The sequence below is a fragment of the Spermophilus citellus genome (assembly GCF_964194105.1).
Source record: "Spermophilus citellus genome assembly, chromosome: 9".
Lineage (NCBI taxonomy): Eukaryota > Metazoa > Chordata > Mammalia > Rodentia > Sciuridae > Spermophilus > Spermophilus citellus.
Window position 1 is genome coordinate 62,829,599 of NC_138191.1, and position 26,196 is coordinate 62,855,794.

General features: G+C 37.6%; 1 long non-coding RNA gene across 2 annotated transcripts in view; it reads left to right on the forward strand.

The window, feature by feature from the left end:
* Positions 1–26,196, forward strand: part of LOC308655183 — a 124,637-nt gene that overhangs the window by 39,592 nt on the left and 58,849 nt on the right. The window lies entirely within an intron of this gene.

Here is a 26,196-nt window from a genome sequence, read left to right on the forward strand (position 1 = left end):
GTACCTTTACTGAATCTCCTTAGAGAACAACATGTTTGAAAAATTGCTAGCTCAAATATTATAGAAGCCACACAGAGAACATTAAGGAGTGAAGGACACCAAGTATTTGTTGTGAGATGTGTATGAGCTGTATCTCATTTAACTATAGCCCAATTTGACAGTGAAAGAGTCCAGGAACTGATCCCCCTCAATATTGTCAGTCTGAAAGCATACTCAATGTTGAAATGTATTCTTATTTTTTAAAGAGAGCTAGAAATCTTGAGTTTTATGTGTAACCTTTGAACTCCAAACCTGAATGTAAATGTTGTCCCAAATTTTAAAAGAATTCTGTATAGGTCACACAACATAGGCCCATGGGTCATATGTAGCTCTTGGGCACTATTTGCAACCTCTTACTTAGATTCAGACTTAGATTTCATTGGAGACAAGTCACAATTTATTCACTCTAACATGCCAGTCCTAATTCTCATTATGTTACTACAAAAGTCCTCACTTTCATTGGACTGGTTCATTGGGAGTCTTGAAAATACCAAGCAAAAAGACCTTTTTTTTTTTTCCTTTTTACTTCTAATATTTTTAAATGTCCTCTTGTTAAATAAAGCTTACCTCAAATTTCTGTTCTAAACTTGTTTTGTTTTTGTGACACAACTATTTTCTTTTGTTCTTCCAATATAAATTTCCTTGGTATTCTAGTATACATACTCATTAAATCATGAATATGAAGTATTCCAGATACTGCTGTGTAGTAAGATAGTAGAATATACTAGTCAAACATAGAGCCTGGAGCTTGGCAGCTGGTTCAAGTCCTAATTTTAAATAATTTCAAATCCTACCATTCACGATCCTGGTGACTTCAGGCAAGTAACTAAATCTCTCTGTGCCTTAATGATCTCATCTCTGCAGTGAGGGTAAAAATAATGACTATCTCACAAGATTGCTGAGAGAATTAAATGAGTCATTGCATATAAAACAATGCTTGGCACAGGGCAAGCACAATGTAAATGTTAACTGTCATCATCATCATCATCATCAACATCATGTTATTTGTCTTTTATGTGTCTGGCATTTCTTCATAACTCATTTATAAACTCTTTCAAATCAGAATGTATTCCTATATCTCTCTGCCTTCATAGAGACTCACACAAAGGCAGCATGATGCAAAGGTTACAGTGGTCAGGAGATTGATTAGGTATGTCTTTTAACTTCTCTGAGACACCATTTTCTTATATCAAAATAGAAACATTTTTCTTTCATTTATATAGTTTATTAGGTGAAAGTGTTTCATATATAACTTGTTTATAATCTACTTACCTGTTTCCCATGTGATTTATGTAAACACGTTGGAAGCTGAGGCACGTAGATGTAAACAGTATTACCAAAGTTCTCAATAAATGCTTTTTGATGAATGGGATCAAATGCTTGGCTTTACTTTTTTTTTTTTTTTTTTTAAACCAATGTAAACTCCATTTAAAAAGAATTGGAAGAATTTTTTTAAATGTTTTTAATCAATAGCATCCCAATTTTCCCATGAAACTCCCCCACCCCTTCATTCCAGGGCATCATTATTTGTTTTAGAGCGGCAGGTGGTGAATAGAGGCAGCTGGTTCTATGGTGTGCTGTTGCATGGAAAAATACTAAGGATTGAAGAAATCTCTTTAAATAATATGGTCTAACTTGAGTCACAAAGAGTTTAGTTTTTTGCCTACTGTTTATTAGGGTAATCACCATATTCTTTTCAGAGGGCTAGACTAAGAGAAAGTAAAGTAAAGTAAATGAAGTACAGAAAATCAAATAATTATCATGGGAGAAAAGAAAATCAGAAACTGGAAACTGACAGAGGAACAATGAAGGTATCAGATTAAAAATAAATAAGGGATGGAACCATACAAAATAAATATGATTTTTTATGACAAGAAACTGTGACTCATTTAGACGGAGAAGCAGAATATTACCCAAAACAGTAAAAATAATGAGTACAGAAGGGTATATGATATGGCCAGCTGTGGGAATTTCTAGGATGGAGTCTGTGCTAATTATTAAGTATCCCAGCTCTCATTCTACATGCAAACTAAGCATCCATAAACCTCTCACTAGCAGGATGACACAGAGGAAGATATTCAAATACCAAAGTAACTATGGAAATGGGAGGAACAAAGAAGAATTCTTGAAAGTCTCTGGGTGAAGATAAAAGGAAAACAGAATAAAGAAGATCTCACAGCAGGGGCCTGTGACAGATCTCCAAATCAGGAAGTCAGGGAAGATGAAGTGGAGCAAAGCCAAATCTCTACATCCAGGGAGATGGTCTATAGATTTCAACTACTCAGTTAACTTTCAGTTAACTCACTCAAGAGAACAGAATTGGAAACATAAAACATAAGTGAAATCCTCTCAGTAAATGATGCAAAAAAAGAGTAGCAAGAATTTTAAAAATGGCCTTATGTTTGGAGGAATATTTTATAGACTACTTGAATTTTTTAACCTGGAGAAGAATAATCTTGGATTAGCCAAATTCTTGTTATGAGAATTACTCCAAAGTGTTTGGAAACTTACTTTGCCTATAAATTTGGTGACATATATCTGTATATTTATATCATAGATCTGTATAGACCATATATCTATATATGGCTACGTATATAGATATGCTAAATATTTTTCTGATGGAAGATCATAGTCTTGTGCCAAACTAAATAAAAGACAATTTGAGTGACGTATAGTTTACCTCCTTCTATGAAACATCTCCCAATATAGGGATCTCCAAATGGTTTCTTATCTTCTTTTTTGGCCTGTTCATAAGGTCTATGGAGGCCTAGGTTTGGAATTCACAGACATTTCCTCCTCATTCAGTCAAACCAAAGTGTTAATGTCAATCCAGATTCAAGGGTTGGGGAAAGCAATTCCTCCTCTTAGTGAAAAGAGTTGCAAAAAATTTGTGGCCATTCTAAAGCTGTCATAGTGATTTAGTTTTGTAATTTTAACCTAATTACAAAATGAAATAAGAGAGAAATAAGAAATTAAAAGGGTGGATCTTTTGAAAAATAGGAGAATAGTAGAAGAAGAGGAATGAGAGGGGAGAGTAGGAAGGATGGGAAAGGGGAGGAACAACAACATGAAATTAATGTCCTGTGCATATCTGAATATATCACAATGAATTCCACTTTTATGTACAACTATAATGTACGAAATTAAAATAAATCAATAAAAAAGAGATATGACAAAATTTTGACTTAAATAAAAAGTTGCTAAATTTTTGCCAAATATTATTATTATGTAGCTGAACAATTACTCCTTTCCTCCTTTTCCAATGACTTTCTGACATGTGTCCTTGTGAGGAAATTCAGGATAGGATGCTGCAGGCATCCCCAATCAATGGGTTGGCTCTTTGGGGCCAACTCTCTTTAGATTCTTTGCCACTCTCTTTAGATTCTTTGTAGTCAGTATCTTGGGGATGTGTCTGCTACCAATTCAATGACACATAAAGTGCACTGAGTTTCTGTAAGAAAGACTTTTCTGTGTGCCGTAAATCTTGTGATAATATTTGTCATTAGCTCAAGCACTGATCCATAGTTCAAAGGAAATTTACACTTCATCTCAGTAAGACAGGTTTTTATCTTCTTAAATCTTGCTACCAGAGAGCCTAAAGAGAAATAGTCAAGCAAAATTGAATTGTCTTGTTTGTTCAGCTCTGTGACATCCTCATAGGAACTGAACAATGACAATGTGCCCAAGGGATCAGTTTGTAGTAGGCCTCTCTTTGGTGGTTCCACAACGCATGGTTATTCTCTAAGGAGCTGCCAACATGCACAGTGCATCCTTTCCTGACATCTGTCCTGACAGCCATCTCCTTGTTAACCACCTCTGTCCTCAGGATGATGCCTAATTGGTTCAGGACTGTCACCTGACCTCAATTGGGCCAATCTGTTTTTCTTATGAAATGGAAATGTTGCAAGTAGAGATTCAGTGTTGTTGGAAGTTACTGGTAGCTGAGATATGTTGCAATACGGTGGAAAGGAAGACACCACTTTGTGAAGAGGAAATACCCTGGTTTCTATACTTTCTGAGCCTTAGTTTAGTACTTCCTTAGATTCTGTAAGATATTTCAGTATTCTCTCAAAACATTCTCTGTTTTTGCTCCAATGAGTAGAGTTGATTGCTCTTACTTATTACCAAAAGAAACTTAACTGACAGAGGATAGTCACAAACATGCCTGAATGGTAAGAAGACAATGGTTTATCTGGATGCTTTTCCATTTATTCTTTCATTCGAAAGTCATTTATTGGAACCTATTACATGCCATATGTAGAAACAGACACATAAATAAGACAGGAGGAAGTGTTTTTGGAAAATAGTCACCCAAATACGTAATTACATTAAATTGTGATAGTGCTCTAGTGGAGATACTTACAAAGTGATATTGGAACATAGGGAAGAATATGAATGAACTCTCTGGGTAGGTTGAAGAACTGGGGTTAATCGGCTTGGACAAGGAAATAAGTTAAAGAGTAAATCAAAACTATATGGAAAATTCAATCTCATTATATTCCAGTGGCAGCAAATGAAGAATTTCTACATAGAGAATGAAGAACAGCTGTTCTCAATATTGACTCAGCTCTGCAGTGGAAACTGATTTGAACAGCAGCATGAGAGACTTAGATTATAGATGGAAGAATTTCCCGACAGTGAGAGTTGTTAATGTGGGGAGGTCATAGAATCTTTTCCTCTGAAGGTTTAAAAAATAACATAGCTCTTCATCTGCCTGGGATGACATTATTGTGATGCTGTCTAAAATAGGGAGATGGAAGATAATTACTCAAGGTCTTTTCTAGCTTAGAAATTTTTCATAACACTGTCATTTTTAAAGACTTTATTTTTTTTAGAGCAGTTTTAGGTTCACAGCAAAATTGAGAGGAAGGTATAGAGACTTCCCATATATCCCCTAATCTCACATGCACAGCCTTTTCTGTATCATCATTCCCCACCAGAGTGGCACATGGTTACAAATGATGAATCTAGCTTGACATCTTTTCAAAGTTGCGAGTTTACAGTAAGGCTCACTCTTGGTGTGTTGTATATTCTGTGGGTTTGTACAAACATAATGATGTATTCATTATCATAATATCATATAGTAGAGCCTCAGTGCCCTCAGATTATCTGTGCTTCATCTATTAATCCCTCACTACCCCCAACCTCTGTCTTTCATGTAGTAATATGCATTTAAGTTCCATCCATGTCTTTTCATGGCTTGATAGCTCTTTTTTTTTAAGCACTGAATAATATTCCATTGTCTGTTTGCACTACAGTTTGTTCATTCACCTACTAAAAGACATCTTGGTTGCTTCTAAGTCTTAGCAATTATGAGTAAAGCTGTTATACATATCTGTGCAGGTTTTTTTTTTTTGCATGGACATAATTTTCAACCTCTTTGAAAACTTATTTTAGGTTTTATCCATCAAATTGATGAAAGCATAAAATTAGGGACAGAAAGGTAATAAAATATGAAAAATAAATTACTGATTTCCTCTTGGGTGAGAAGTGAAAAGAAGTGAAGAGACTAAAAGTTCAAGAAATATTATTTTAAGAGTTATTTAAAAATCACAGTCCATCGGATGTTTTAGAGATTCCTGATTTGGAACTCAACTGGGTGCCAACTAATAGAGGGTTCTGATTTTTTTTCTTCCAATTTTCAAGTCCTTTAACTTCTCATAATTCATTTTACAACTAATCTCATCTCAACCAAGAAAATGTGTAGAATAAATGAATTACATAAATGGTTATTTATATCACTCAAAATTTACATTAGTACTTTTCCAGGTTAGATACATTTTACTTATATCTTTTGAATTCTGCTTTCTTCCACATGATTGATTTCATTTATATTTTTTCATATGTTGATGGATTCCTTGTACTTACCACATTTAATAATGCTTTAGGACATCATTGTGAATAATATGTGGAGGATTGTGTAATAAGTGGGGAGGATAGAAACAAGTAGGAGAACAGATGCCCTGGGAACATTTGTGATGTGATTAAGTCATTATTGCTTAAACTTGTCCCTTGAGCCTCCTCATCCTGTTCTCCAAAGGTCCCTTCTTCCCTACCTTCCTTCTTTCTCTTCTTCCATCCTGTTAAAGAAAGTAGCATGAATAATGTGTGGAGCATTATTAAAGCCATATTCAGAGAACAATGTCTAGTTGGGTTAAAGACAAGATATATGACTATAAAATTTTTTAAAAATAGAACTTTTAATTAGGTAAAAATTTGGAGCGTCAGCTAGGAAACAGTTTAGAATTATTGGGCAGGCATTGGGAATCTAATAAATATTGTATTTGGAAAATAATTGTCCTATGGTCATATGTGAATACATGACCAGTGTAACTCCACATCATGTACAACCGCAATAATGGGAAGTTATACTCCATGTAGTATAATATGTCAAAATACATTCTACTCTCATGTATGATGCAAAAGAACAAATAAAGGGAAAAAAATCTTGTCTAAAGAACTTCATAATACATATTTTTAAAAAGTTATACAAATTAATAATTTTTTTAAATTACTTTTTAAAAAGTATAGTGGAAGAATTCATGAGAATTATAATTAGTTCAATAGTCAAATTGAGGAATCTTTCAAATGAGTCATTAACATTTTATATTAAAAACTGAAAATATATATACCTACTCCAATATTTTGAAGTTGGGTTATAACCTTGTTGTGTTTAGTTTTAAAGTGTGGATCTACTTACTAATGTTGTAATTTGTCCCTTTTTTTGATTTAACCATAACCATATTGTATTGCCTACGATTTCTAGTTTTGAGCTCTTGAAAGCTGAACAAAAAGTAAAGATACTTGCAAAGCATTCTCTGTGTAGCATACCTTGAGATTTTAACGCCCTCCCCAAACTTTCATGCTTCTTTCACCTACCCTTATTTTGACAGCACATTTTTAGTAACTGCCTTTATTTAGACCTTATCAAAGCATTTACCTTAAATTTCATGAAACTATAACTGTTTCTTTTCTCACACATACTAAATCAGTTTTCAAAAATTTTAATTTAAAATAATTAGAATAATGAAAACATACCACAAACCGATTCTTCCAAAGCATACAAGCTAGCCACGGGGGAAGAAGTGTGTAGGTTGAGTAGAGCAGAGACAACTGACCAAGAGTGGTAAAGTATACTCTACTCAGTATCTTGAACATAACTTTGATATTTTAGAAGGGAAATGGAGAAAACTGATAATTTCAGCAAGCCAGTTAAAAGAGTTTAGAGAAAAGAGAGAGAGGAAAAAAAGAGTGCAATTGAATTAGTCTTTTTCATCAAAAATAAAAGTTCATTTTTGATGGTTCCATATGAATATACTACTGTTTTTGTCAAGATATATGTATTTTTGACATTATAATTATGCATACATTATGATAATTCAAGATACACTCACATATAGTGTAATGATCAAATCAGAGTAATTAGCACTTCCATCTCCTTAAAAGTTTATTTTTTTGTGTTGGGAACCTTTGAACTCCTCTCTTCTAGTTCTTTATGAAATGCATAATTGATGTGAACACCCTACCTTTAATGCATTACACTCCCACCCATTCTGTGCTTCATACATATTCAATATTTTCTTTGTCTTCTATGGCTCCCAGCATACAAAGAGAAGAATTGAGCCAAACATTTCCAGTGGCTGAAGCAGTACCTTCTTTTGAGATGAGAGCATTGTTGGAAAAGGCATTCTTCCTTTTGTGCAGAGTTAAAGAGACAGCATTGTATGCCTTGGCTTGGCATCTACTCAGGAGATTTTTGTCTTATAACCCTTTGGGCCATTACAAATATGAGGGCTGTGGGGACCTGTGTCCTGCCCTGTGTGGTCATTACCCCGTTGGGTGTAGGAGCTGGGAAGAGGCAGGATTTGGGGTTGAGGTGAGTCATGGCCTCTCGCTGGCAAAGTATCCCCAAGTCCCCCTTTCTCCATCCTGGAATGTGAAATGACTCCCCAATCCCTTTGGCCATGGCACTTTTTGGACTGAGCTGCTGCTGCTTGGGCAAGATAAGATGCTAAGAGGAGCACGGGTATGGAAGTCCTGTCAACCAAGAAATAAATCAAAATTTACCTCAGAGCTGGAAAAACAAAATGAGGACTGGGCTGGGGTGAAATCCAGAGGTTTTGGCCTTTTAAATGAGAGCTTCTGGGAGTACCAACTCAAAAGACATCTTCATACAGTGAGGTTTTTTTTTTTTTTTTCTTTTTGGTGGTGCAGGGGTACCAGGGTTTGAACTCAGGGGCACTTAACCACTGAGCCAAGTCCTCAGCCATTTTTAAAAATTTTGACACAGGATCTCACTAAGTTGCTGAGGCTGGCTTTGAACTTGCAATTCTCCTGCGTCAGCCTTCTGAGCCTCTGGGATTACAGGTGTGCACCATTGTACCTGGCCATCCAGTGGGATTTAAAAGGAAAAGAAATATCCCCTCTATTTCTTAAAAGTAAACAGAGAATGAAGATATCCCTCCCCTACTTTCTCCTTGAGGTGACTTACAAAGTTAGAACCCTGGAAACCACTGTAAAAGAAGGATTTCCCAGTTCAGTGCTGTACTTAGTACTGATTTACACACAACTTTGCATCCTGAGTATCAAGGCTTCTAGTACCCTGATGGTTAATCTTGTGAAAATAGTATAAGCTTTATTTTTTTGAAATTAAAAAAATACATAAAATTGTGAATGACTTTTGATGTAAGAATAAACCAGTTTTAATTATAGAACTAGAAGTACTATAATGCATCCTATGATGTATCAGACTGGTTCAGTCTATTACAGTCCAAGTGAAAATGAGGGAATCTTCTTTTCTGATGATGATCAGGACTATAGTATTGTCCAAAAACCTCAAGACATGCTCTTTGTTTCTGGTGGGATGAGGAATTTGTAACAATTATTTTTGATATATTATACAAAACAAGGAACTGTTATAATGGTAAAATATCCATTCATATGACCAATGTGGATACGGCAGCCTTAGGTTCTGTAGTGCAAACAATGATTCCTGGAATGTACTATCCCATGTATTGGAATACTAGATAGATCCACCCTTTAGAAACAGAAGTGCTGTTTGATGGTGTTGGTAGTGCTTTCTCTTGCCACCGTGTATTGGGAGTATAGGTACGTGAATTCATTGTTCTGGTCAGGCAGCAGTGCTTTGAAACTAATGAAGCTAAACCTCAGGGTACTCACTGGCATGGGCCTTTCATTTTGCTTGTATGGTCATATGTTTATGTGAAATTTGACCAAATTGGATAATTTAACAGTGGTTTGTTAAGATCACTAGGTCATTGAACTTCAACTTCCTATGATGGTTAAATTTATGTGTTAATCTAATTAGAGCATTGGGTTCCCAGATATTTGGCCAAAATTTATTCTGGGTGTGTGTATGAGAGAGTTTTTAGATAAGACTGGTTTTGAACTGATAGACTGAGTAGAGCAGATTGTACTCTCTAATGTGGGTAGCCCTTATCCAGTCAGTCGACGTCCTGAATAGAAAATGTTGTTCCTCCCTAAAGTAAGAAAGAACTCTTGCCTGACCCCTGGAACTGATACATCAGTCTTTTTTTTTTTTTTTTTTTTAATTCAGATTAGATCCAAAACATTGGCTCTTCATGGGTCTCAAGTCTGTCAGATCTTGGACTGGAATTACACCATCAACTTCTAACTTTTTAAAAAAATATTTATTTTTTAGGTGGACATAATATCTGTTTTTTAAGAGGGAGGGAGGGAGAGAGAGAGAGAGAGAATTTTTTAATATTTATTTTTTAGTTCTTGGCAGACACAACATCTTTGTATGTGGTGCTGAGGATTGAACCTGGGCCGCATGCATGCCAGGCGAGCGCGCTACCGCTTGAGCCACATCCCCAGCCCAACTTCTAACTCCTTTAGGTTCCCTTTGTCAATTGCTGATCTTGGGACTTAGCCTCTGTATGTGTGAACCAATTCTTTACAATTCTCCTTTCTCCTCTCTCTCTCTCTCTCTCTCTCTCTCTCTCTCTCTCTCTCTCTCTCTGTGTGTGTGTTTATACATTCTATTGCTTCTGTTTCTCTGGAGAATTTTGACAATACATATTTTGGTGGCAAGAGAGGTTCTAGGGAAACAGTTTTAAGGATGAGGGTTCTGAATTAACTCTGGGTTTTCTGTAATTGACTGTTTAATCTGATTAGTTTTCGAGGGGCTAATGATTCTATTTCAAGTAGTAAAAATATCACTGATAGTCCAGGGCATGATCTGGCAATAGAGATATGCAAAATATCACCATTGGATTCTTCTAATCAAACATTTATAAGAAACAAGGATCTGAGTGGTTGTGTATATGATACTTTGCAATACTTTTGTCAAGCTAATGAATATAATAAGATGGCTGTTTGCTTCTAATGTCACTAGGAAAAATGGGGAATGAAAAGGATGAGCTCAGGAATTTGTGTTATTGGCTTAAGCACTAAACACATGACCGGAAAGCTTCTGTGTGTGCCATAAAGGAGTTCTCATCTTCTGTAGCTGCAGGGCTGAGACAGCTGAAAATTAACCTCAGAATCTCATCTTGTAACTGGCTGAATTTTAACACAAATTGAGCTCTTGAGTTTTATAACATGTATATTACAGTCATGACATTGATTAGGAAGAATAATATCCTGAAGGTTTGGATGAGGATATGTGGTAAGACCTTGAAAAAGTGGGGGATATTGAGACTCTGGGTTCTGATGAGTATTCTTTGCCAATGAAAGAAACCTCCCCACCCCTAGTGCAAATGGCCTTTTCATCTCTCTGAGAGAATTAACCCAGCATTACATTAAAAATTGTGATGGTATCCCTGAGGCAGTTGTCACTGTAATACAATACTAAGTCTCCTCAGCACCCACTTCTTTTTTTATTTGTTGTTTTTAGTTATACATGACAGTAGAATGCATTTTGACATTTTATACATACATGGAGTATAACTTCCCATTCTTGTAGTTGTATGTGTTGCAGAGTTACCCTGGTCTGCATTCATATATGAACATAGGAAAGTTATGTCCAATTCATTCTACTGTCTTTTCCATTCTCATCTCCTTTCCCTATTCTCCCCTGTCCAATTCAATGAACCTTTACTCCATGCCCCAATCCCTGCCTATTGTGAGTTAGCATCTACATATCAGAGAGAACATTTAGCCTTTGGTTTTTTGGGTTTGGCTTATTTCACTTAGCACGATAGTCTTCAGTTCCATCCATTTACCGGCAAATGCCATAATTTCATCTTCTTTATGGTTGAGTAATATTACATTATGTATATGTACTACATTTTCTTTATCTATTCATCTGTTGAAGGGCACCTAGATTGGTTCCATAGCTTTGCTATTGTGAATTGAGTGCTATGAACATTGATGTGGCTGTGTCACTATAGTATGCTGATTTTAAGTCCTTTGGTATATGCCAAGGAGTGGGATAACTGGGTCCAATGGTTGTTCCAAGTTTTCTGAGGAATCTCCGTACTGCTTTCCATAGTGGTGGCACCAATTTGCAGTCCCATCAGCAATGTATGAGTGTACCTTTTCCTCCACATCCTCGCCAACATTTATTGTTCCCTGTTTTCTTGATAATTGCCATTCTGACTGGAGTGAGATTAAATCTCAGTGTAGTTTTGATTTGAATTTCTCTAATTGCTAGAGATATTGAACATTTTTTCATGTATTTGTTGACCAATCATATTTCTTCTTCTGTGAAGTGTCTGTTCAGTTCCTTTGTTCATGTATTAATTGGGTTATTTTTTTTTTCAGTGTTAAGTTTTTTGGGTTCTTTATACATCTTGGATGTTAATGGTATATCTGAGTTGCAGGTGACAATGATTTTCTCCCTTTCTGTAGTTTCCTCTTCATGTTATTGATTGTTTCCTTTGCTGTGAAGAAGCTTTTTAGTTTGATACAATCCCATTTATTGATTCTTGATTTTGCTTCTTGTGCTTCAGGAGTCTTGTTGAGGAAGTCGTTCCTACGCTGACGTGATGGGAATTTGGGCCTACTTTTTCTTCTAGTAGGCGTAGGGTCTCAGGTCTATTACTTAGGTCTTTAACCCACTTTGAGTTGAGTTTTGTGCAGCATGAGAGACAGGGGTCTAATTTCATTTTATTACATATGTATTTCCAGTTTTCCCAGCACCATTTGTTGAAGAGGCTATCTTTTCTCCAATGTATGTTTATGACATCTTTTTCTAATAGGAGACAATTATATTTATGTGGGTTTGTCTCTGTATCTTCTATTCTGTACCATTGGTTTGCATGTCTGTTTTGCTGTCAATACCATGCCATTTTGTTACTATAGCTCTATAGTATAATTTAAGGTCTGGTATTGTGATGCTTCCTGCTTCACTTTTATTGCTGAGGATTGCTTTGGCTAATCTAGGCACCCACTTCTACTATACCTCTTTGCTTTGAAGTTTATAACTAGATGTATATGACCACAGTAAACCCCTAAAACTGAGGTGTGCTACACCTCATCCCTGATGAGGCATGTTACACTACAAAGAATGGTTTGAGTTTTCTAATTTATGCAGGCAAAATTCAGGGAACATATGTGGAAATGGATACTAAGGGTGTGGGGTAATGCTTGAAGAGACATAAAGTGGGATTAGGTCATCATCCATGTAGGCTCACTCAGTAGATTCTTCACAGTGTTGTAACTTGGAGAGTTAGAAAGGGCACTAACAGTGTTAAATTGGTTGGCTAAAACATGGACCCAAAGGTGTTTTACATTGATGCATTGGAAATGTTAGACTTGCCTTGGTTTAATGAAGAGGAAGGAATTCAGAGGGTTAGAAATATTGCAATATTTAAATGGATTCTTATTTAATATCTACTTATAATGGAAAGGGTACAGAAGACATAGTGACTATGAGAAATAAATTTGTGGGGTAAGCTCCAACATCTTTAAGAGCTTTATGGGAACTAAATTGGGAAACATAAGTGCAATGAGATTAATTGGATATTTGAGTTGCAGAGGCCAAGTGGCAGTATTCAGTCACCAAAGGCAAGGTGTACATGGTATTTGTAATGAACAGAAGAGTCGAAGCAGTAATCAGAATAGTCTTATGCAGATCTATGGTATTGGCTAGTTGGACATGCTATTCCTGAGAGTGAATTAGATAGAAAGCCTACAAATTCTTACTTGATCAGCAAAATTCTAAATCAAGTGGACAAAAGTTTAACTTTGTCCTAAAAATAGTCATTTCCCTTCATTCAATTTCCAAATTTATAAATCCACAATTAAATAAAGGGGAAGCTGAGTTTCCTTTAGGAAAGACCCAGTACACTGTCAAATATTTATACTGTTAATCTTTTACCAGCCTTCTTCATAGGAACTTACTACCTTTTATCAGAGTAATTGTGCATTAAAGAAAAGGACATAATCAGACCTTGCAGAAACTACTGGACACTGGCTCTAAATAGACCCAAACTCCAGGAGACCCTAAACATTACTGATGATCTGTCAACCAAAGTAGGGGCATCTGAAAATCCAGAGCTAGATGGATTTTAGCTCAGGCCCTTCTAACAGTGAGCCTAGTAGATCCCCAAACTACTGTGGTTATATTTCCAGTTCCAGAAAGCAGAATTGTAATAAATATATTCAGCAGTTGGCAGAATCCCACATTGGTTTTCTGACTTGTGGAATGAGGGTTATTGTGGAAAGATCAAATGGAAACTCCTAGAATAACCTCTCTCTAGGAAAATAGTAAACTAAAAACATACTACATTCCTGGAAAAAAAATCAGATATTAATGTGCTTCAGGGGTTTGAAGCACTACAGGGATGGTGATTCCCATATCTCTGCTCAATTCACCTACTTGGTCCGTGAAGAAGACAAGACAAATGAACCTTGGAAAGTTACAGTAGATTTCTATAACCCTTAATCAGATGGGACTCCAAATGCAACTATTGTACTGAATGTGGTTTCATTGTTTGAGCAAATTAATGCTTCTCCTGGTACCTGGTATGCAGATCCCATTACACTGATGATGTTATGCTTATTCAACCTCATGAGTAAGAAGTAGTAACTACCCTAGATTTATTGGTAATAAATTTGGATATCAGAGTGTGAGAAATAAATCTAAAATTTAGGGGCCTTCTGCATCAATGAAATTTCTAGAGGCTCACTGTTTTGGGACATGTTGATATATCCTTGGTAAGGTGGAGAATAAGTTTTTTTTTTTTTAAAAAGTACAATCCTTTTATTACTTTATAAAAGGATATATTCTTCTTTTCTTTGTATACTTTAATTATGCTTATTTAAAAGTTAACCCTGCCACCCCCATCATGATAGTTGTATCACTTTAAGTGGAATTATGACCTTCCTATTATCTTTAGGTGGAGCTGTTTTAAGGATATGTGTATGAGTTCCAAGTTGACAAGGAGCAGGCTTGTGATGGTTAATTTTATGTGTCATAATGGCTAGGCCATAAGATACCTAGACACCTGGTTAAACATTATTTCTGGGTGTGACTGTGAAAATTTTGCTTGGAATTGAATTGGTGGAGTGAGTAAAGAATATTCCCCCCTAATGTGGGTGGGCATCCTCCATTCCATTGAGGACCTTCAGAAGGTAGAGGAAGGCAGATCTCTTTCTTGTCCCGATGCTTGAGCTGAGGCATCAGTCTTTTGCCCTTAGACTGGTACTTATACCATTGGTGCTCCTGATTCTCAGGCCTTTGATGTTGTACTTAAACTATAGTATTGACTTTCCTGGGTCTTCAGCTTGCAAACAGCAGATCTTCAAACGTCACATCTTCCATGATTGTATGCACCAATGCCTTATAATCTCTTTTCTTCTCCCTCTCTTTAAACACACACACACACACACACACACACACACACACACACACACCCCATTGGTTATATTTCTTTGGAGAACCCTGACTAATACATTTCCCTTTCTTCATATTTACCCTTGAGTTGGGTGATATGGGGGGTACTTTGGGGGAACTGGCTCAGAGAAGTTGAATTGGTGAATCATTTAGTTTGTTGTATTTAGGTAGTTTGCATCCACTTCTGTGTACAGTAAGCTATGGGAATGGCTTCCAGCATTATTCCCCTGCTTACTGTAATAGCTCACCTGGCAATGTGACAGAAGATGTAGAGTAAGAGGTATATCATAACATGTCCTTTGGTGCCTGGCACTGAAATGTTGGGGATGGCGTGGCATGGGATATCATGACAATATCAAGGATTCACTACATGAAGTACCTCCCAGTCACTGTGGGGAATGTGTATGTGGGTGCCTAGTGGGCTAGTGTAGCATTTGGACCTTAATAGCAACATAGAAGCCCTAGGGCACCAGTCAAGAGGAGTGCAGCCTGGCTGTGAGTAAGAGATAATCAGGGTGCATCTCCAGGAAGTCAATTGCTACAGCAAGTAGTTCGACCACTATATAAGTATGAATGAACCACCCACAAAGGGATATATAAAAAGTGTTTCATACATGATCTTTATTCAATCTAGAATATTTCCTACTGTTATGTTTTCAAATATTACTTCTTTCTCATTCATACTGTCCTAAGATTTCTCTGTATATTGTATTGGAATTTCTCACTCTATCCAAAATCCTCCCGCCCCCACCTTTCATGGGAATTGAACCCAGTGCCGTATGCAAGTATGTCAGGCAAGTGCTCCACTACTGAGTTACACCCATAGCTCCTCATGATTTTTTTTTAAATTCTGCTTTTGTGTATTCAATCTCTGTTTATCTCTAAGCTACATTTTGAGTGATTTTCTAAGCTCTATCTTTTAATTTGTTGGTTCTTTCTTCAGTTGTGTTTACTTTAAATTCAACCCACCCATTATGTATTTTAGTGACTGCATTTTTATTTCTAGAATTTTTATTTCATTATTTCTAAAAAATTATTTTGTTTTTTAAAGTTCTATCCTTTTCTTATTTTATAAAAGGACATAGTCTTCTTTTCTTTGTATACTTTAATTATGCTTATTTAAAAGTTAACCCTGCCACCCCCATCATGATTCTTCCTGTGGGTTGTTCTTCATGGGAGTCTTGAGACCTAGGAATATTGGTATGAATCAGTTTTGCTTTTATAGAAGATTTAAGAATGCCATCTATTAGGAACCAGATTTTTAATCCCAATTTTTTAGCTCCATCTGCTTCACCATATAGGTAATTTGCCCTTAGATCACATTCTCTGTGCAGCTAAGATGTAGGGTTTAATCATCCTTTTAGAAGTTTCTATCTCTTGCCTCAGACAGTGAACTGCTTCAGTGGAAAAAAGATGAGCCTATATTAGGTCCCCTGTCACATAGAGGGTAACCTTCCTGAATCTGGCTTTTGCAAGTGACTTAGGTACTGGCCTCTGAGCCTGGGTTTCTGAGAACTGGAGTTCCCTGTCCTCCAGAAAGGTATTAAAGATCCAGCCCCCAGGCCTCTATCCTTCTCTAATAACCTTGTGAAATTTTGGCTTCAGTTTCTTTTCATTATTCAGATTTTGAATTTTTGTCTCTGTTTCCAATACTCGGAAAATTCCTCTCTCTTGTTTAAAATTTAGCTCTAAATGTCTAGTTTGCTGTTATTAAATTGTTCCTAGAGTTTCTATGTGTTTGGAGCCAGGCCATGGGTGGCAAGAATGGGGCAGAAGCAGTGGGTGTGGGAGCTGCCACATCAATCATCTGTTTGCAAGTGCGTGTGATGAGATTATTCAGTGTAGGTCTCTGTGACTTGTTCATCAATAGGTCCCTAATTGCATAGTTTTATGCTCCATAAATAATAACAACATATTAGAGGTATTATGATTAGTCTTTTCATTCATATGTTATTATTAACTCCAAGTATGAGGAAAACTTAGTATTATCTCCATTTTGCAGACAAGGAAACTAAAACCCCCCAAACTTATATAATTTTGGCAAATACAACCAATATATGACAAAGTAAGAATAACACTCAAATCTTACTGAAACTCCAAAAGCCTATGCTGTAGAAATATTACTGCTTTTCCATTTTTTCCCCAAAAGAGGAATTCCCAGAGAATTAGGGTGTATCATTTCTTATTCCTTGATGACATTATCTGGATTGTTATTTTCCCACAGAATTTGATTATAATAGCTCATTTCACCTTATATCCCTTTCCCTGTCCCCAGTGGCACAGGTCTTTGAGTTACATATGATTTCCAAAGCCAGAGGAAGCCTAGGTCAAGTTAGTGGGCTACAGTGTAGATTTCCTTATGGTGCCCAACTTTTATATTATCAGGGAGGTAAACACTAAGTAAATGTGTTCAAGAGCTGAGGGGATTTTGAGAGTTTATGAGTGGGAACTTCAATTTCCTTTCACTTTGCCTTTGAAATTATTTGCATCTCCACCTCTACTTATTTTAATTTTCAAACCTCTCCATCAATTACATCCCCTTCTTTTCATGTACCTGAATCTTCTTTTCTACGGATTCCATTCCAATGACATTCAATTTGTCAAGTCTTTTTCAAGACATTGAACACAAAATTGTACCAGGATGCCCTTCTGCTGTCAGATTTGGATAAAAAAACACACATGGGCAAGGAATTTGACTTCCTGATTACTGCTAAGGGGCCAGTTAGAATAGCCTGAAAGTATAGAAGCATAAGCTCTCCACGAGATGAACCTTGTCCAGTGAGATTCTAGGGTAGGTAAGCATAGGTTAGGTTCTTAGCCCACTTCCCTGTGCAGACTACACTGAGGGAAAAATCTCTTCTTTCAGCCCTTCAAAGGGCCTACAATCTCTTTTATGTGTGTGTGGCTTAATGTGAAGGGGCAGTCAGGGCTTCAGTGAAGCTCTGCAGCTCTCCTTACCTAACATCCCCCTTTCCTCACCCTCACCTCTCTGGGTTCGCATCTCACCAATGAAGAATGGTGTTTTAATCCTCACTTCAGGCTGTTTCCTAGAGGACCTGGGCAATATACCAATCATAACATTTTTTTTTTCTCAACCCCACATCTCCATCTATTTCTTTTATATCTTACGTCTTTGAAACATTTTGAAAGAGAATTTTTTTTCTTCATCTCTGTTTTCTTATCTGCATTCATTCTTCAGCTTGGCTTCTCTCGATTATTTTTCTAAAACTGCCTTTACCAAGATCAATAGTGAACTTTCTTGTTGTTGAATCCAAAGGATAACTTTCAGCTTTATCTTACTTGATGTGTCTGCAGCACTTGACACTAACCTCCTCTTCTTCTTCAAACGTTGTCTTGCCCTGACTCCTACACAATGCCCTCTTGGTTTTTATCTTGCTCTTAAAGCTGCTATATCCCAGACACCTTTATATAGCTTGTAAATATTGATGTTTCTCAGGGTTCTGTCCTCAGTACCTTCCCTTCCCCTCAGCTACCCTCTTCTCCCTTTCCCTCCCTCTCTCTTCCCTTTATTTCCCTTTGCCTTCCCCTCTTCTCTCTGTATACACTATCCTTGGGATGTTTTAGTCATTCACGTACATACCTTCAAGGGCTGCTAACTTCTAAAACTATATTTTAGATGTAGCTCCCTCTCTTGAGAACTAAATTCTTAAAAGGATCTGTCTACTGGATATTTCCTCTTGATGTCCTATAGGACCCTGATGTTCCACATGTCTAAAACTGGATCTCAGCATCCTCTTCCCACTTGAATTTGCTATTTCTGCCATCACTGTCTTAGATGCCTCCATTCCTGAGCCAGGGATGGAGTGCTGTTCTCACCCACAACTTCAGTCCATGAAGGCAATTAGACTTATGACAGTGTTCAAAGGGCTTTCTTGGCTTTAGTATGGAAGGTCCCACCTCCATACTAAGTCCCACGCTAGGTCCCACCTCAGTCCCATGCAAATTTAACTGCTTGCATTTAAAAACCGGAACTCCTACATCCTGGGAACACTATTAGCCTTGGGAACAGTAGGAGGACTGGTCACCCTTTCCTTCCCATCCAATCAGTCATGAAGACCCATTAATTCTAACTTTTTAGTGAGTCCAGGTTGTCCACTTCTCTCCATCTCCACTGCTGTTGACCAGTTCGGGCATTAACATGTCTTGCCTGAATTGCTGCAAAGCTCTGTGACTTTCTCTTTGTGCCTCTAGCATTGCTTCCTCCAACCCATTCTCTTAATTGCTGCCAGAACAATCTTTCTAAATTATAAACCTGATGATGTCATTCATCTCCTTAAATCTTTTTCACTGTTTCCTGTTTGCCCTAGGAGAAGGTAAACAATTTTTAGGATTGCTCACACGGCCTCTCATAAAATTATCTTGCTCATTCCTCCAGACTCACCCCTTCTCACTTTCTTTGTACTCTGTGTCAGCCCAGATGGCAGCCATCCCCTCTACAAAAGCAGCCTTTGTTTTTATTTTACATCTTTATGGATATAAAACATCTTGAAAAGAAAAATAAAAGTCTTCATGAGAAACACAATTCACAGGGGAGAAGAAGGGAATAGTCTGTCATAAGCAGAATAGTAGCAACCATCTGACATTTTTTCCTCCAAAGTTCCTTCTCTGCTGTAGCACTCCTGGGATTTTTGCTTTTGTCTTTATCTTTCCCCCCAAGGTGTACAGTCTTCCTGGATCCGCCCCTCCTCTGTTCCAGGTTCTTCACTTTCATCTCTTTATTATATTGAGCAATTTGGCTTTAGCCAACTCCATCAAAGGGCTCAACAAAACAAAGTGTTCTTCTACTTCCAGCCTCCATTCTTGTTTAATGACCATCATTTTTTTTTTTTTTTAGTTTGAGTATATCCCTTGAGGTCTCACCTCTCATCCAAAGTAGCTTATTAAAACATTTCTTTAAAAATAGAGTGCAACACTCTTAGAGGGATTATTGTACTAGCTGCTAAGAGCATAAAAGCTTCTTCACTGTGTTAGGTGAGTCTCAGCCATGCTGGCTTCCCTGCAGTTCCCATGGTGTTCCTTGTTCTCTCCTAGAGGTCTGCACATAAGCTGCCAGATTTGTCTGGAACACTTAAAAGAGAACCAGTGTTAGATGTAGTTCATGGGCCTGCCTTAGACCAAAAAAAATCCCCAATTATATCATGACTCATTTCAGCAGTTTTAATCATCATTGCATGATGGAATTCACTGCATTGCTCTCTAGGGGATTAGGAAGAAAACTAATTTCGGCTTTTAAAAGTGATTTTTCAAGACCTCCAATGAAGGTTTATACAGGACATGAAAGGAGTCTGAGAACCAGACTGAGAGTGGTTCAATTCTAAGTTCAAGAATTAGTACAATTAGTCAAAATTGCAATTTACGCTCCTTTAGAAAAGAAAATACAAAACACGTGATCATTGATGCAGTCCACACAAGCATATTGGTTTGAAAGTTGGTTATATTCAACTAACCTAATTTATTTTGATAACATCATCGAGTGTGACTTCATTTTTATTAGAGAAAATATGGAAGATTTGAAGATAGCCATAGACTAACTTTCTGCATGTGGAGAGTCAGAATGCTTGAGTTTCCCAGTGACATTTCTTGGGCCCTTGAACTTCTACCATGTGGGTTGAATCTTAATATAAAATACCAGACAACAAGATGGCTATGATTCCTATGATCAAGACAAATGTGTTGATCATGTGATTGGAGTCAACCAAGAAGCCTTTGAGGCTGAAAACATTGCCAACATCACCTTGAGAACAGTGTGGATGGACAAATAGAGCACAGGATGGAGTCCAGAAACTCAGATTTCCATTCCTGCTGTTTTCTTTGGTACTTTAAACTCTGCACTTTCTTACCTCTTAAAAATATTTATACTCATGTTTTAAAAGAGAAATCTTGTCTTGTGTTCTTTCTCATTCAGAAAGGTAATGTAGGTAATATAAACACATATAAAATACTTTGAACAACTAAAGATGCTTTGGAATCATATGTGGGCCTTTCAATCTTCCAGATTTGTAAGGAATGATGGGGAGGGGGGGCGGACATCTGCTGTACAAACCTAACCCTTCTTCCTCTTCTCCAGCCAGCCACCTAGCTGTCACTCCCTCCCTTCTTTCTACAGGTTTCTATTGAGCACTTAACATCCGAATTCATAATTCCTGTTTTCATGGAACTTTCACTGTATAAATAGTGAACAGATAATTTAAATCCAGACTGACTAAAGAGAAGAACAGGGAAATGAGATGTAGTGGGATTGGGTGAAGTGGTGTTAGGGAAGATTTTCCAAAAAAAGTGATGTCTAGGCTGAGAGTGGAGCCTTGTTTTTCCATTGTTAATGTCATGGGAAAATATGGGAAATATTTTAGGTCTTATGGAAGACATGGATAATGCCAGGGTAAAAAGAGGTGAGAGAATGTTTCAGATAGAGGGAACATTGTACACAGAGGTCCTGAGTCAAGAATCAATGTAATTAAAAAAAAAAAGTTCAAGGTAGCTGCTTTGTCAGGTAAGAAATATTTACTGGTTTTCGAGAGAAGATGGCGGCGGGAAGTGAGTAAGCCGCTCTGAGCCCCGCGCCGCGGCGTCTGAAAAGATGAGGTAAAGATCATTAAAGGAGATCTGTCGACAAAAACCCAGCACCGTGTCATGATAGGGGCCTAGGTGGAGTGAATCAGCCACTAATCCAGCCAAGGTGAAGGGAGTACAGCAGGACTTCAGCGCGAGCAGTAAGGCTGCAGCCCGAGCCGCCCGGCTCCATCAACCCCTTCTCCTTCTCCCTCCCCTTCTCCTCTCCGCCTTTCCGCCTTGCTTCTTTCTCCCCAGCCGTCTCTCCTCCCAAGCTCAGTCTCTAAATTTAGATCTCAACTTCTTTCCCCCACCCCGCCCGCTCTCCTGCGTGTCCGGTACCCGGACCGCGTGGCCTGAGGCGCCGCCTCCCCTCCCCCAACCCGCACCCCCTCCCCGGGGGTCCCGAAGGCCGCCGCCGCTGCCGCCGCCGCTGCCGCCGCCTCCCACAGAGCACCACAGAGCAGACGCTTCACCGCGCGATTGAGCTGCCGAATTATATGAAACAGCTGATAAGATGAGCGACAATTTAAAATCCAAGTGATCCGAGAACACGCACTGAGCTCTGGCCCGCTGAATTCAAACTCCCGGTCACCTGCTTCCCGCAGACAAACAGCTATGACTCGGCATTAATTCATCCCGCTGAAACAACGGGTCAGCCCTTCTCATCCTACGAAGGTAAATGCCTACCGAGCCTTCATAAGTAGTGGCCACAGGTTTGAAACGGGGCTTGGGAGAGAAGGACCCACCCGTAGAATTAGTCTCCCGGCAAAGGGAAACCGTGTCATCAGACTGCTGCGGAGATAACTTTGTTGAAACAGGTGTGTGATCCCCTAGCCTTCCCTCTCCACACATCGGGAAAACTCTAAGAGCCCCTCTCAGCTCTCCCCTAAGGGCACCTCCCAGCTCTCTTGTGAGTGCTTCAGCAAGCCCGAGGGAATCAGAGGTGGTGCGGGTCTCGCAAGCGGAAATACCGCTCCCACCTGGGCTGATTGCTGAGGCCTCTTGCACCACCTACGGGAAGTGGATACCAGAGGGCAAGTAAAAGCCACTGAGGATTCTCAGCCCCAAACTCTACAAGCTTAGGGTCTGAGGGAATGGCAAACTGGAAGAGTGTGCCTAGTCGTTCATGAAAACAGGGCTCCCGGGAGCAGCAGACTTGGCGTGTAGCCAGTATTGTGGTGAGAGGGGCCTGGCTAGAGAAAAAGTGGGAAGTGACTAGACACAAGAGGAGGCCCTAGACACTCAGGATTGGAGACTCGCCCAGTCTGGGAGGAGCTGCTGCACAGTGATTGGTTCCCGCGTATTGACAGGAGAAACTTGACCTGGTGGGCACAGCGCCATCTACTGGAAGAGAAGTTAATCAAACTCTAAGACTGCAGTTATTAGGTTTTTTTTTCTTTTTCTTTTCTCCTTTTTTTTTTTTTTTTTTTGATTTAGGTTTTTCTTTCATTTTCATTTTTTTCTTTCTTGTTGTTTTATTAATTTTTTTTACAAAATATTTTTAAAGTTTTTTTCTACTAATTTTAACTTAAATTTTTTTAATTATTATTATTATTTTTTTTAAATCTTTTTCTTTTTTAGTTCCTATTCTTTTTCTTCTTTAGTCTTATCATTTTTCTTATCCCCCCTTTTTTCTTGAATTCTACCTGCCTACTCTCATTCTCTTTAGAGACTTCTTCCCTTCCCTTCAAATACCTTTCCTCCCAAGCATCAAACTAATTTATAGGAGTAAACAGTAACTCAGCAGTCAAACAGAACAAGAAACAACATGAGCAGCTTCAAAAAACAAGGAAGAAAAGGAGTACAAACAACGCAGGACAGCCTAAATATTCAGGAGGACCTAGAGTCATCAGAAAAATGGTCATATAAAGAACTCAAGGAACACCTAAGACAGATGGAATGGAACCTTAAAGAGGATACAAGACAGCAAATTCAAGCAGCGAAAGAACACATTGAGAATGCATTTCACAAACAGATAAAAGAAGAAGTTAAGCATCTTTATCAGGAGATAGAGTCTATAAAAATAATCAAACAATAATTCTAGAAATGAAGGAAACGATAAACCAAATTAAAAACTCAATTGAGAGTATCACTAACAGAGTGGAGCAAGTAGAAACCAGAACATCAGATAATGAAGACAAAATACACCATCTTGAAAAGAGTCTAGCCAACTCAGAAAGGCTGGTAAAAAATCACGAGAAAAACATCCAAGAATTATGGGACAACATTAAGAAACCGAACTTGCGAGTCATCGGGATAGAAGAAGGTACAGAGATTCAAACCAAGGGAATGAGAAACTTACTGAAGGAAATAATTACAGAAAACTTTCCAGAAATAAAAAAGGAAACAGATATACAAATTGAAGATGCATACAGGACACCGAGCACACAAAATCACAGTAGACCAACACCAAGACACATTGTTATGAAGATATCCAATATACAGAACAAAGAGAAAATATTAAAAGCTACAAGAGAAAGGAGACAGATTACATTTAGGGGTAAACCAATACAGTTAACCACGGATTTTTCATCACAGACACTGAAAGCAAGAAGGTCATGGAACAATGTATTTCAAACACTGAAAGACAATGGATGCCAACCAAGAATTCTGTATCCAGCAAAATTAAGCTTCAGGTATGACAACGAAATAAAAATCTTTCATGATAAACAAAAGTTAAAAGAATTTGCAGCCAGAAAACCAGCATTGCAAAGCATTTTGAGCAAAACACTACACGAGGAAGAAATGAAAAACAATAACCAAAACCATCAGTGGGAAGTGCCGCAGTAAAGACAGAGGGCAAGGGGAAAGACAATCATGGAGAGACAAACTAAATTTTTTTTTTTTTTAAAAAAGGATAAACAATCAAACATGGATGGAAGTTCAAACCACATATCAATAGTAACTCTGAATGTTAATGGCTTAAACTCTCCAATAAAGCGACATAGGCTGGTATCATGGATTAAAAAAATAAATCCAACAATATGCTGCCTCCAGGAGACACATCTGATGGGAAAAGACATACACAGGCTGAAGGTGAAAGGATGGGAAAAAATATACCACGCACATGGTCCTCGTAAGCAAGCAGGGGTGGCCATCCTCATATCGAATAAAATCGACTTCAAGACTAAGTTAATCAAAAGGGATAAAGAAGGTCATTATATACTGTTAAAAGGAACCATTCACCAACAAGACATAACAATTATCAATATTTACGCACCAAACAATGGTGCTGCGACATTCACAAAACAAATTCTCCTCAAATTCAAGAATCAAATAGACCACAACACAATAATTATGGGAGACTTCAACACACCTCTCTCACCATTGGACAGATCCTCCAAACAAAAGTTAAATAAAGAAACTATAGAACTCAATACCACAATCAATAACCTAGACTTAACTGACTTATATAGAATATATCAACCATCATCAAATGGATATACTTTCTTCTCAGCAGCACATGGATCCTTCTCAAAAATAGACCATATATTATGCCATAGGGCAAACCTCAGTAAATATAAAGGGGTGGGGATAATACCATGCATTTTATCTGATCATAATGGAATGAAACTGGAAATCAAGGATAAAAGAAGGAAGGAAAAATCCTACATCACATGGAAAATGAACAATATGTTACTGAATGATCAATGGGTTACAGAAGACATAAAGGAGGAAATCAAAAAATTCTTAGAGATAAACGAAAATACAGACACAACATATCGAAATCTATGGGACACAATGAAAGCAGTTTTAAGAGGAAAGTTCATCGCCTGGTGGTCATTCCTCAAAAAAAGAAGAAACCAACAAATAAATGAGCTCACACTCCAACTCAAAGCCCTAGAAAAGGAAGAGCAAAACAACAGCAAATGTAGCAGAAGGCAAGAAATAATTAAAATCAGAGCGGAAATTAATGAAATTGAAACAAAAGAAACTATTGAAAAAATTAACAAAACTAAAAGTTGGTTCTTCGAAAAAATAAATAAGATCGACAGACCTTTAGCCATGCTAACGAAGAGAAGAAGAGAGAGAACTCAAATTACTAACATACGGGATGAAAAAGGCAATATTACAACAGATGCTACAGAAATACAGAAGACAATTAGAAATTATTTTGAAAATCTATATTCCAATAAAATAGAGGATAGTGAAGACATCGATACATTTCTTAAGTCATATGATTTGCCCAGACTGAGTCAGGAGGATATAGACAATCTGAATAGACCAATATCAATAGATGAAATTGAAGAAGCCATCAAAAGACTACCAACCAAGAAAAGCCCAGGACCGGATGGGTATACAGCGGAGTTTTACAAAACCTTTAAAGAAGAATTAATACCAATACTTTTCAAGTTATTTCAGGAAATAGAAAAAGAGGGAGCTCTTCCAAATTCATTCTATGAGGCCAACATCACCCTGATCCCGAAACCAGACAAAGACACCTCAAAGAAAGAAAACTACAGACCAATATCTCTAATGAACCTAGATGCAAAAATCCTCAATAAAATTCTGGCGAATCGAATACAAAAACACATCAAAAAAATAGTGCACCATGATCAAGTAGGATTCATCCCTGGGATGCAAGGATGGTTCAACATACGGAAATCAATAAATGTTATTCACCACATCAATAGACTTAAAGATAAGAACCATATGATCATCTCGATAGATGCAGAGAAAGCATTCGACAAAGTACAGCATCCCTTTATGTTCAAAACATTAGAAAAACTAGGGATAACAGGAACTTACCTTGACATTGT